Consider the following 14,806-nt stretch of genomic DNA (forward strand, 5'->3'; position numbering starts at 1 on the left):
CTTGTTTCATGTGTCTTTTTTACAACAAACTATAACTTTAAATATGTGAAATTACGGCACTTTTTACAACACACTTTTTTGCAACATACTGTACGATAACTTTTCTTTGCAACATGCTAAAGTATCCATCCATTCTTTATACACCGCTTTATCCTCACTAGGGTCATGGGGGGTGCTGGAGCCTATCCCAACTGACTCGGGTGAAGGCAGGGGACACCCTGGACAGGTCACCAGTCTGTCACAGGGCTACATATACAGACACACAATCACACTCACATTCACACCTACGGACAATTTAGAGTAACCAATTAACCTCAGCATGTTTTTGGACTGTGGGAGGAAGCCGGAGTACCCGGAGAAAACCCACGCATGCACAGGGAGAACATGCAGACTCCATGCAGAAAGATCCCAGGCCCAGGCCGGGATTTGAACCGGGGACCTTCTTGCTGCAAGGTGAAAGTGCTAACCACTACACACTCTGCAGCCCTGTGCAAAAGTATGACTTTCTTAAACATGTTATACTATACTATGATTTTTTTCATAATTTTTGTGGCATACTTTTACTATGACCTTTTATGACATGCGACATGATGACTTTCTTATGCTATACTATGGCACTTATGTCTTGCTCTAGTCTGACTTTTTACGACATACTATACTGTGACTTTTTCATCATTTTTATGACATGACATTTTCTCCATATTTCAGACGACATACTAAACTATGACGTTTTTGTCACATTTCGGACGACATACTAAACCAGCGGTTCTCAAATGTGGGTACGAGTTCCCCTGGGGGTACTTGAAGGTATGCCAGGGGGTGAGATTTTAAAAAAAACATTAAAAACCAGCAACAATTCAAAAATCCTTGATAAAATATATTTATTCAATAATTCTTCAACAAAATACAAATGAATTTGATAAACTGAATTTCATATCAAGTAGGCCATTCCATTTTATGACCATGAACCCAGTTTATGGAAGAGTTTAGATGAAAGAATTTTTTTTTTAATTCTGTTGAACCACGGTTCAAAAGCAATGTCTGATTTTCATTGGTTAATTTTCATAGAATTTTTTATAATTTTTTTTAACTTTTGGGAGATACAAATTTCTGTGACCATTGTGGGTTTTTCTCTCATTAACCGAGGGCTACCAATAATCATGCTATACTTTTTACGACATACTATACTGTGACTTTTTTCATTATTTTGTGACATACTATAATTTTTTTTACATCTTACTATACTTTGACTTTTTACGATATACTATGACTTTTTTCAGAATTTTTACGACATACGATACTATGCCCTTTTCAACATTTTTATGAAATTTTTTCCATATTTTGGAAGACATACTAAACTATGACGTTTTTCTCACATTTCGGACGACATACTAAACTATGACGTTTTTGTCCATTTTTAGATGACATACTAAACTATGACGTTTATTCCATATTTCAGACGACATACTAAACTATGAAGTTTTTGTCACATTTTGAATGACATACTAAACTATGACATTTTTGCTACATTTCAGACGACATACTAAACTATGACGTTTTTGTCACATTTCGGACGACATACTAAACTATGATGTTTTTGTGCCATTTTGGACGACATACTAAACTACGACTTTTTTTCACATTTCGGACGACATTGTAAACTATGACGTTTTTGTCACATTTCGGACGACATACTAAACTATGATGTTTTTGTCACATTTTGAACGACATACTAAACTATGATGTTTTTTTCACATTTCGGACGACATACTAAACTATAACATTTTTGCCACATTTCAAACGACATACTAAACTATGACGTTTTTGTCACATTTTGGACGACATACTAAACTATGAAGTTTTTTTTCACATTTCGGACGACATACTAAACTATGATGTTTTTGTCATATTTTGAACGACATACTAAACTATGATGTTTTTTTTCACATTTCGGACGACATACTAAACTATAACATTTTGCCACATTTCAAACGACATACTAAACTATGACGTTTTTGTCACATTTTGGACGACATACTAAACTATGAAGTTTTTGTCACATTTTGAACGACATACTAAACTATGATGTTTTTTTTCACATTTCGGACGACATACTAAACTATAACATTTTTGCCACATTTCAAACGACATACTAAACTATGACGTTTTTGTCACATTTCGGACGACATACTAAACTATGACGTTTTTGTCACATTTTGGACGACATACTAAACTATGAAGTTTTTTTTCACATTTCGGACGACATACTAAACTATGATGTTTTTGTCATATTTTGAACGACATACTAAACTATGATGTTTTTTTTTCACATTTCGGACGACATACTAAACTATGACGTTTTTGTCACATTTCGGACGACATACTAAACTATGACATTTTTGTCACATTGTGGACGACATACTAAACTACGACGTTTATTCCATATTTCGGACATCATACTAAACTATGACTTTGTTTCACATTTCAGACGACATGCTGAACTATGACGTTTTTGTGCCATTTCGGACGACATACTAAACTATGAAGTTTTTGTCACATTTTGGACGACATTCTAAACTATGACGTTTTTGCTACATTTCAGACGACATACTAAACTATGAAGTTTTTTTCACATTTTGGACGACATTCTAAACTATGATGTTTTTGTCACATTTCGGACGACATACTAAACTACGACTTTTTTTCACATTTCGGACGACATTGTAAACTATGACGTTTTTGGGCCATTTTGGACGACATACTAAACTATGAAGTTTTTTTTCACATTTCGGACGACATACTAAACTATGACGTTTTTGTCACATTTTGGACGAAATACTAAACTATGACGTTTTTGTCACATTTTGGATGACATACTAAACTATGACGTTTAATCCATATTTCGGACATCATACTAAACTATGACGTTTTTTTCACATTTCAGACGACATGCTGAACTATGACGTTTTTGTGCCATTTTGGACGACATAATAAACTTTGATATTTTTGTCATATTTTGGATGACATACTAAACTATGATGTTTTTCTCACATTTCGGACGACATACTAAACTACGACTTTTTTTCACATTTCGGACGACATTGTGAACTATGACATTTTTGTGCCATTTTGGACGACATACTAAACTATGACGTTTTTGTGCCATTTTGGACGACATACTAAACTATGACGTTTTTGTGCCATTTTGGACGACATACTAAACTATGATGTTTATTCCATATTTTGTATAACATACTAAACTATGACGTTTATTCCATATTTCGGATGACATACTAAACTATGAAGTTTTTGTCACATTTTGAATGAAATACTAAACTATGACATTTTTGCTACATTTCAGATGATATACTAAACTATGACGTTTTTGTCACATTTCAGACGACATACTAAACTATGACGTTTTTGCCACATTTCAGACGACATACTAAACTGTGACGTTAATTGCATATTTTGGATGACATATTAAACTATGACGTTTTTGTCACATTTTGAACGACATACTAAACTATGACATTTATTGCATATTTTGGACGACATATTAAACTATGACGTTTTTGTGCCATTTTGGACGACATACTAAACTATGACGTTAATTGCATATTTTGGATGACATATTAAACTATGACGTTTTTGTGCCATTTTGGACGACATACTAAACTATGACGTTTTTGTCACATTTCAGACGACATACTAAACTATGACGTTTATTCCATATTTTGGACGACATACTAAACTATGACGTTTATTCCATATTTCGGACGACACACTAAACTATGACGTTTATTCCATATTTTGGACGACATACTAAACTATGACGTTTATTCCATATTTCGGACGACACACTAAACTATGACATTTATTGCATATTTTGGACGACATATTAAACTATGACGTTTTGTGCCATTTTGGACGACAAACTAAACTATGACGTTTATTGCATATTTCGGATGGCATATTAAACTATGACGTTTATTCCATATTTCGGACGACATACTAAACTATGATGTTTATTCCATACTTCGGACATCATACTAAACTATGACGTTTTTTTCACATTTCAGACGACATGCTGAACTATGACGTTTTTGTGCCATTTTGGACGACATACTAAACTATGACGTTTTTGTCCATTTTTAGATGACATACTAAACTATGACGTTTATTCTATATTTTGGACGACATACTAAACTATGACGTTTTTGCCACATTTCAGATGACATACTAAACTATGACGTTTTTGTCACATTTTGAACGACATACTAAACTATGACATTTATTGCATATTTTGGACGACATACTAAGCTATGACGTTTATTGCATATTTCGGATGGCATATTAAACTGTGACGTTTATTCCATATTTCGGACGACATACTAAACTATGACGTTTATTCCATACGTCGGACATCATACTAAACTATGACGTTTTTTTCACATTTCAGACGACATGCTGAACTATGACGTTTTTGTGCCATTTTGGACGACATACTAAACTATGACGTTTTTGTCCATTTTTAGATGACATACTAAACTATGACGTTTATTCCATATTTCGGACGACATACTAAACTATGACGTTTTTGTCACATTTTGAATGACATACTAAACTATGACATTTTTGCTACATTTCAGACGACATACTAAACTATGAAGTTTTTTTTACATTTTGGACGACATTCTAAACTGTGACGTTTTTGTCACATTTCGGACGACATACTAAACTATGACTTTTTTTCACATTTCGGACGACATTGTAAACTATGACGTTTTTGGGCCATTTTGGATGACATACTAAACTATGACGTTTATTCCATATTTCGGACATCATACTAAATTATGACGTTTTTTTCACATTTCAGACGACATGCTGAACTATGACGTTTTTGTGCCATTTTGGACGACATAATAAACTTTGATATTTTTGTCATATTTTGGATGACATACTAAACTACGACTTTTTTTCACATTTCGGACGACATTGTGAACTATGACATTTTTGTGCCATTTTGGACGACATACTAAACTATGACGTTTTTGTGCCATTTTGGACGACATACTAAACTACGACTTTTTTTTCACATTTCGGACGACATTGTAAACGATGACGTTTTTGGGCCATTTTGGATGACATACTAAACTATGACGTTTATTCCATATTTCGGACATCATACTAAACTATGATGTTTTTCTCACATTTCGGACGACATACTAAACTACGACTTTTTTTCACATTTCGGACGACATTGTGAACTATGACATTTTTGTGCCATTTTGGACGACATACTAAACTATGACGTTTTTGTGCCATTTTGGACGACATACTAAACTATGACGTTTTTGTGCCATTTTGGACGACATACTAAACTATGACGTTTTTGTCACATGTCAGACGACATACTAAACTATGATGTTTTTGTGCCATTTTGGACGACATACTAAACTATGACGTTTTTGTCCATTTTTAGATGACATACTAAACTATGACGTTTATTCCATATTTCGGACGACATACTAAACTATGACGTTTTTGTCACATTTTGAATGACATACTAAACTATGACATTTTTGCTACATTTCAGACGACATACTAAACTATGAAGTTTTTTATACATTTTGGACGACATTCTAAACTATGACGTTTTTGTCACATTTCGGACGACATACTAAACTATGATGTTTTTGTGCCATTTTGGACGACATACTAAACTACAACTTTTTTTTCACATTTCGGACGACATTGTAAACTATGACGTTTTTGGGCCATTTTGGATGACATACTAAACTATGACGTTTATTCCATATTTCGGACATCATACTAAACTATGACGTTTTTTTCACATTTCAGACGACATGCTGAACTATGACGTTTTTGTGCCATTTTGGACGACATACTAAACTATGACGTTTTTGTGCCATTTTGGACGACACACTAAACTATGACGTTTTTGTCACATTTCAGACGACATATTAAACTATGACGTTTTTGCCACATTTCAGATGACATACTAAACTATGACGTTAATTGCATATTTTGGATGACATATTAAACTATGACGTTTTTGTGCCATTTTGGACAACATACTAAACTATGACGTTTTTGTCACATTTTGAACGACATACTAAACTATGACATTTATTGCATATGTTGGACGACATATTAAACTATGACGTTTTTGTGCCATTTTGGACGACATACTAAACTATGACGTTAATTGCATATTTTGGATGACATATTAAACTATGACGTTTTTGTGCCATTTTGGACGACATACTAAACTATGACGTTTTTGTGCCATTTTGGACGACATACTAAACTATGACGTTTTTGTGCCATTTTGGACGACATACTAAACTATGATGTTTATTCCATATTTTGTATGACATACTAAACTGTGACGTTTATTCCATATTTTGGATGACATACTAAACTATGACGTTTATTCTATATTTTGGACGACATACTAAACTATGACGTTTTTGCCACATTTCAGATGACATACTAAACTATGACATTTATTGCATATTTTGGACGACATATTAAACTATGACGTTTTGTGCCATTTTGGACGACATACTAAACTGTGACGTTTATTGCATATTTCGGACGACACACTAAACTATGACGTTTTTGCCACATTTCAGACGACATGCTGAACTCTGACGTTTTTGTCACATTTCAGACGACATACTAAACTATGACGTTTATTCCATATTTGGACGACATACTAAACTATGACGTTTATTCCATATTTCGGACGACATACTAAACTATGACGTTTTTGTCACATTTCAGACGACATACTAAACTATGACGTTTATTCCATATTTTGGACGACATACTAAACTATGACGTTTTTGCCACATTTCAGACGACATACTAAACTTTGAAGTTTATTCCATATTTTGGACGACATACTAAACTATGACGTTTATTCCATATTTCGGACGACATACTAAACTATGACGTTTATTCCATATTTCGGACGACACACTAAACTATGACGTTTATTCCATATTTCGGACGACATCCTAAACTATGACGTTTTTGTGCCATTTTGGACGACATACTAAACTATGACGTTTTTGTCACATTTTGGACGACATACTAAACTATGACGTTTATTCCATATTTCAGACGACATACTAAACCATGACGTTTATTCCATATTTCAGACGACATACTAAACTATGACGTTTTTCTCACGTTTTGGATGACATAGTAAATTATGGCGTTTATTCCATATTTCGGACGACATGCTAAACTATGATGTTTTTGACACATTTTGGACGACATACTAAACTATGACATTTATTCCATATTTCGGACAACATACTAAACTATGACGTTTTTGTCACATTTTGGACGACATACTAACCTATGACGTTTATTCCATATTTCAGACGACATACTAAACTATGACGTTTATTCCATATTTCAGACGACATACTAAACTATGACGTTTTTCTCACGTTTTGGATGACATAGTAAACAATGGCGTTTATTCCATATTTCGGACGACATACTAAACTATGATGTTTTTCTCACATTTTGGACGACATACTAACCTATGACGTTTTTCTCACGTTTTGGACGACATACTAAACTATGACGTTTATTCCATATTTCGGACGACGTACTAAACTATGACGTTTTTGCCACATTTCAGACGACATACTAAACTTTGAAGTTTATTCCATATTTTGGACGACATACTAAACTATGACGTTTATTCCATATTTCAGACGACATACTAAACTATGACGTTTTTGCCACATTTCAGACGACATACTAAACTTTGAAGTTTATTCCATATTTTGGACGACATACTAAACTATGACGTTTATTCCATATTTCGGACGACATACTAAACTATGACGTTTAATCCATATTTCGGACGACACACTAAACTATGACGTTTATTCCATATTTCGGACGACATACTAAACTATGACGTTTTTGTCACATTTTGGACGACATACTAAACTATGACGTTTATTCCATATTTCAGACGACATACTAAACTATGACGTTTTTCTCACGTTTTGGATGACATAGTAAACTATGACGTTTATTCCATATTTCAGACGACATACTAAACTATGACGTTTTTCTCACGTTTTGCATGACATAGTAAATTATGGCGTTTATTCCACATTTCGGACGACATTCTAAACTATGACGTTTTTGACACATTTTGGACGACATACTAAACTATGACATTTATTCCATATTTCGGACAACATACTAAACTATGACATTTTTGTCACATTTTGGACGACATACTAAACTATGACGTTTATTCCATATTTCGTACGACACACTAAACTATGACGTTTTTGCCACATTTCAGACGACATACTAAACTTTGAAGTTTATTCCATATTTTGGACGACACACTAAACTATGACGTTTATTCCATATTTCGGACGACACACTAAACTATGACGTTTATTCCATATTTCGGACGACATACTAAACTATGACGTTTTTGTGCCATTTTGGACGACATACTAAACTATGACGTTTATTCCATATTTCAGACGACATACTAAACTATGACGTTTATTACATATTTCAGACGACATACTAAACTATGACATTTTTCTCACGTTTTTGATGACATAGTAAACTATGACGTTTATTCCATATTTCAGACGACATACTAAACTATGACGTTTTTCTCACGTTTTGGATGACATAGTAAACTATGGCGTTTATTCCATATTTCGGACGACATTCTAAACTATGACGTTTTTGACACATTTTGGACGACATACTAAACTATGACATTTATTCCATATTTCGGACAACATATTAAACTGTGACGTTTTTGTCATATTTTGGACGACGTACTAAACTATGACGTTTATTCCATATTTTGGACGACATACTAAACTATGACGTTTATTCCATATTTTGGATGACATACTAAACTATGACGTTTTTGTGCCATTTTGGACGACATACTAAACTATGACGTTTTTGCCACATTTCAGATGACATACTAAACTATGACGTTTTTGTCACATTTTGAACGACATACTAAACTATGACATTTATTGCATATTTTGGACGACATATTAAACTATGACGTTTTTGTGCCATTTTGTACGACAAACTAAACTATGACGTTTTTGTCACATGTCAGACGACATACTAAACTATGACGTTTGTTCTATATTTTGGACGACATACTAAACTATGACGTTTTTGCCACATTTTGAACGACATACTAAACTATGACATTTATTGCATATTTTGGACGACATATTAAACTATGACGTTTTTGTGCCATTTTGGACGACATACTAAACTATGACGTTAATTGCATATTTTGGATGACATATTAAACTATGACGTTTTTGTGCCATTTTGGACAACATACTAAACTATGACGTTTTTGCCACATTTCAGATGACATACTAAACTATGACGTTAATTGCATATTTTGGATGACATATTAAACTATGACGTTTTTGTGCCATTTTGGACAACATACTAAACTATGACGTTTTTGTCACATTTTGAACGACATACTAAACTATGACATTTATTGCATATTTTGGACGACATATTAAACTATGACGTTTTTGTGCCATTTTGGACGACATACTAAACTATGACGTTAATTGCATATTTTGGATGACATATTAAACTTTGATGTTTTTGTGCCATTTTGGACGACATACTAAACAATGACGTTTTTGTCACATTTCAGACGACATACTAAACTATGACATTTATTCCATATTTTGGACGACATACTAAACTATGACGTTTATTCCATATTTCGGACGACACACTAAACTATGACGTTTATTCCATATTTTGGACGACATACTAAACTATGACGTTTTTGCCACATTTCAGATGACATACTAAACTATGACGTTTTTGTCACATTTTGAACGACATACTAAACTATGACGTTTTTGTGCCATTTTGGACAACATACTAAACTATGACGTTTTTGCCACATTTCAGATGACATACTAAACTATGACGTTAATTGCATATTTTGGATGACATATTAAACTTTGATGTTTTTGTGCCATTTTGGACGACATACTAAACAATGACGTTTTTGTCACATTTCAGACGACATACTAAACTATGACGTTTATTCCATGTTTCGGACGACACACTAAACTATGACGTTTATTCCATATTTTGGACGACATACTAAACTATGACGTTTTTGCCACATTTCAGATGACATACTAAACTATGACGTTTATGTCACATTTTGAACGACATACTAAACTATGACGTTTTTGTGCCATTTTGGACAACATACTAAACTATGACGTTTTTGCCACATTTCAGACGACATACTAAACTATGACGTTTATTCCATATTTCGGACGACACACTAAACTATGACGTTTATTCCATATTTCTGACGACATACTAAACTATGACGTTTTTGTCACATTTTGAACGACATACTAAACTATGACATTTATTGCATATTTTGGATGACATATTAAACTATGACGTTTTTGTGCCATTTTGGACGACATACTAAACTATGATGTTTTTGTCACATTTCAGACGACATACTAAACTATGACGTTTATTCCATATTTCGGACGACACACTAAACTATGACGTTTATTCCATATTTTGGACGACATATTAAACTGTGACGTTTTTGTGCCATTTTGGACGACATACTAAACTATGACGTTTTTGCCACATTTCAGATGACATACTAAACTATGACGTTAATTGCATATTTTGGATGACATATTAAACTATGACTTTTTTGTGCCATTTTGGACAACATCCTAAACTATGACGTTTTTGTCACATTTTGAACGACATACTAAACTATGACATTTATTGCATATTTTGGACGACATACTAAACTATGACGTTTTTGTCACATTTCAGACGACATACTAAACTATGACGTTTATTCCATATTTCGGACGACATACTAAACTATGACGTTTTTTCCATATTTCGGACAACATACTAAACTATGACGTTTTGTCACATTTTAGACGACATACTAAACTATGACGTTTTTGTCATATTTTGGACGACATACTAAACTATGACGTTTATTCCATATTTTGGACGACAAACTAAACTATGACGTTTTTGTCACATGTCAGACGACATACTAAACTATGACGTTTGTTCTATATTTTGAACGACATACTAAACTATGACGTTTTTGCCACATTTTGAACGACATACTAAACTATGACATTTATTGCATATTTTGGACGACATACTAAACTATGACGTTTTTGTCACATGTCAGACGACATACTAAACTATGACGTTTGTTCTATATTTTGGACGACATACTAAACTATGACGTTTTTGTCACATTTTGAACGACATACTAAACTATGACATTTATTGCATATTTTGGACGACATATTAAACTATGACGTTTTTGTGCCATTTTGGACGACATACTAAACTATGACGTTAATTGCATATTTTGGATGACATATTAAACTATGACGTTTTTGTGCCATTTTGGACAACATACTAAACTATGACGTTTTTGTCACATGTCAGACGACATACTAAACTATGACGTTTGTTCTATATTTTGGACGACATACTAAACTATGACGTTTTTGTCACATTTTGAACGACATACTAAACTATGACGTTTATTCCATATTTTGGACGACATATTAAACTATGACGTTTTTGTGCCATTTTGGACGACACACTAAACTATGACGTTAATTGCATATTTTGGATGACATATTAAACTATGACGTTTTTGTGCCATTTTGGACGACAAACTAAACTATGACGTTTTTGTCACATGTCAGACGACTTACTAAACTATGACGTTTGTTCTATATTTTGGACGACATACTAAACTATGACGTTTTTGTCACATTTTGAACGACATACTAAACTATGACATTTATTGCATATTTTGGACGACATATTAAACTATGACGTTTTTGTGCCATTTTGGACGACATACTAAACTATGACGTTAATTGCATATTTTGGATGACATATTAAACTTTGATGTTTTTGTGCCATTTTGGACGACATACTAAACTATGACATTTATTGCATATTTTGGACGACATACTAAACTATGACGTTTTTGTCACATTTCAGACGACATACTAAACTATGACGTTTATTCCATATTTCGGACGACACACTAAACTATGACGTTTATTCCATATTTTGGACGACATCCTAAACTATGACGTTTTTGCCACATTTCAGATGACATACTAAATTATGACGTTTTTGTCACATTTTGAACGACATACTAAACTATGACGTTTTTGCCACATTTCAGATGACATACTAAACTATGACGTTTATTCCATATTTCGGACGACACACTAAACTATGACGTTTATTCCATATTTCAGAGGACATACTAAACTATGACGTTTTTGTCACATTTTGAACGACATACTAAACTATGACATTTATTGCATATTTTGGACGACATATTAAACTATGACGTTTTTGTCACATTTCAGACGACATACTAAACTATGACGTTTATTCCATATTTCGGACGACACACTAAACTATGACGTTTTTGTGCCATTTTGGACAACATATTAAACTATGACGTTTTTGCCACATTTCAGATGACATACTAAACTATGACGTTAATTCTATATTTTGGATGACATATTAAACTATGACGTTTTTGTGCCATTTTGGACAACATCCTAAACTATGACGTTTTTGTCACATTTTGAACGACATACTAAACTATGACATTTATTGCATATTTTGGACGACATACTAAACTATGACGTTTTTACCACATTTCAGACGACATACTAAACTATGACGTTTTTGTCACATTTCAGACGACATACTAAACTATGACGTTTTTGTCACATTTCAGACGACATACTAAACTATGACGTTTTTACCACATTTCAGACGACATACTAAACTATGACGTTTTTACCACATTTCAGACGACATACTAAACTATGACGTTTTTGTCACATTTCAGACGACATACTAAACTATGACGTTTATTCCATATTTCGGACAACATACTAAACTATGACGTTTTGTCACATTTTAGACGACATACTAAACTATGACGTTTTTGTCATATTTTGGACGACATACTAAACTATGACGTTTTTGTCATATTTTGGACGACATACTAAACTATGACGTTTATTCCATATTTCGGACGACATACTAAACTATGACGTTTATTCCATATTTCGGACGACATACTAAACTGTGACGTTTTTGCCACATTTCAGACGACATACTAAACTATGATGTTTTTGTCACATTTTAGACGACATACTAAACTATGACGTTTTTGTCATATTTTGGACGACATACTAAACTATGACGTTTATTCCATATTTCGGACGACACACTAAACTATGACGTTTATTCCATATTTTGGACGACATACTAAACTATGACGTTTTTGCCACATTTCAGACGACATACTAAACTATGACGTTTTTGCCACATTTCGGACGACATACTAAACTATGACGTTTTTTCCATATTTCGGACAACATACTAAACTATGACGTTTTGTCACATTTTAGACGACATACTAAACTATGACGTTTTTGTCATATTTTGGACGACATACTAAACTATGACGTTTATTCCATATTTCGGACGACATACTAAACTATGACATTTATTGCATATTTTGGACGACATATTAAACTATGACGTTTTTGTCACATTTCAGACGACATACTAAACTATGACGTTTATTCCATATTTCGGACGACACACTAAACTATGACGTTTATTCCATATTTCGGACGACATACTAAACTATGACGTTTTTGTGCCATTTTGGACAACATATTAAACTATGACGTTTTTGCCACATTTCAGATGACATACTAAACTATGACGTTAATTCTATATTTTGGATGACATATTAAACTATGACGTTTTTGTGCCATTTTGGACAACATCCTAAACTATGACGTTTTTGTCACATTTTGAACGACATACTAAACTATGACATTTATTGCATATTTTGGACGACATACTAAACTATGACGTTTTTACCACATTTCAGACGACATACTAAACTATGACGTTTTTGTCACATTTCAGACGACATACTAAACTATGACGTTTATTCCATATTTCGGACAACATACTAAACTATGACGTTTTGTCACATTTTAGACGACATACTAAACTATGACGTTTTTGTCATATTTTGGACGACATACTAAACTATGACGTTTATTCCATATTTCGGACGACACACTAAACTATGACGTTTATTCCATATTTTGGACGACATACTAAACTATGACGTTTTTGCCACATTTCAGACGACATACTAAACTATGACGTTTTTGTCACATTTTAGACGACATACTAAACTATGACGTTTTTGTCATATTTTGGACGACATACTAAACTATGACGTTTATTCCATATTTCAGATGACACACTAAACTGACGTTTATTCCATATTTCGGACGACACACTAAACTATGACGTTTATTCCACATTTCAGACGACACACTAAACTATGACGTTTTTGCCACATTTCAGACGACATACTAAACTATGACGTTTTTGCCACATTTCAGACGACATACTAAACTATGACGTTTTTGCCACATTTCGGACGACATACTAAACTATGACGTTTTTTCCATATTTCGGACAACATACTAAACTATGACGTTTTGTCACATTTTAGACGACATACTAAACTATGACGTTTTTGTCATATTTTGGACGACATACTAAACTATGACGTTTATTCCATATTTCGGACGACACACTAAACTATGAC

The sequence above is a fragment of the Acanthochromis polyacanthus genome, chromosome 19 (assembly GCF_021347895.1).
Source record: "Acanthochromis polyacanthus isolate Apoly-LR-REF ecotype Palm Island chromosome 19, KAUST_Apoly_ChrSc, whole genome shotgun sequence".
Taxonomy (NCBI): Eukaryota; Metazoa; Chordata; class Actinopteri; family Pomacentridae; genus Acanthochromis; species Acanthochromis polyacanthus.